The 1,240-nt window shown below is 29.7% G+C and overlaps 1 non-coding gene across 1 annotated transcript; it reads right to left on the bottom strand.

Moving 5' to 3' along the window:
* On the bottom strand, positions 1-72 carry Trnah-gug. The gene has a single exon. It is a non-coding gene; the product is annotated as a tRNA-His (tRNA).
* Positions 73-1,240: the final 1,168 nt, after the last annotated feature.

A 1,240-nucleotide genomic window follows, 5' to 3' on the forward strand; every position in this document is an offset into this window, starting at 1 on the left:
TGCCGTGACCAGGATTCGAACCTGGGTTACTACGGCCACAACGTAGGGTCCTAACCACTAGACGATCACGGCTACTGGAGGCTTATGATTCACTGTGTTAAAAGTTTTTTTTCAGCTTTTGACTGGTTTGTTAAGTTTTTTCTATTTTTGTGCTCATAGAAATGGTTTTACTAATTATATGTACGACCATGTACGACCCATAAAAAACAGAAAAAAACCGAAAATTGTGGATTGTGCTTTAAATGCTAATACTCTGAAAGCATTAAAAAAATAATTGAGCTTATCAAAGACTTCTTGGTTCTGTTTTTATTTTGTATTTTTTTTTGCAAATATTTCTATTATTATTATTTTTTATTTTTAGAAATATTTTTATTTTATTGGTGTATTAATTTTAATTATTTTAAAGCTTGCAGCAATATAGCTTATCAGTGTTTATATACATAGTTTTGCCGTTTTTTTTTTGTGTTTAATGTTTTTTATAAAAAAACTTATTAAAATTAAAACAAATTAGTTGGCTCTTGATTTGTGTGAAACAATCAAAACAATTTTAATGAACAATAATTTGGGAATGTTTTATATTAAACATTAGATTTGATTAGACATTTGGTTAGATTTGATTTGCACTGATACAGCCAGTCCGCTTTTGAACTAATAAGCAAATTCCACTGTTAACTTTAATTTACCATTTAACAAATAAACTAGTGTCCCTAGTTTTCTTTTTCTAGTAAATAAGATTAAAAAATTTATGGGCAAAAAGTTTTAAAAAAAAAGTTGAAATTAAGACTTGCCACACGCCTCATTAAATTGAGATATTCTTGACTAGATGCCATTCCCCAACAACAAACTTAAGTAAGTTTATTAAAATTGTTTTCTACACACACTACATACTATGCTTGTTAAGTAACAGAGTTTTAGAGTGACAAAAATAATTTCAACAAATTATAAATTGATATAATGCCGAGTAGGTGTGATAAAACTTACTCTCTTATCATAAGATCGACCAGATCCATAGCAGATAAAAAACGTGTCAGTCAAATGCTTCCATTGAAGCGAAGCCTGCTCAACACTATTGTATCGGTGCTGACAGGTCACTGTGCAGTAAGAATACATGTTATTAGATTGGATCTACCCTAAAATAACATTTCACGTGGTTGCGAATCTGAGGAGTATTTCATGTTTAACATTCTTTGGTAATACCCATTTTTAGTCAATGGAAAATTAAAAATCTTTAGGGCACATT

Source organism: Teleopsis dalmanni, chromosome 1 (assembly GCF_002237135.1).
Source record: "Teleopsis dalmanni isolate 2A chromosome 1, ASM223713v2, whole genome shotgun sequence".
In the NCBI taxonomy this organism is placed as follows: Eukaryota; Metazoa; Arthropoda; class Insecta; order Diptera; family Diopsidae; genus Teleopsis; species Teleopsis dalmanni.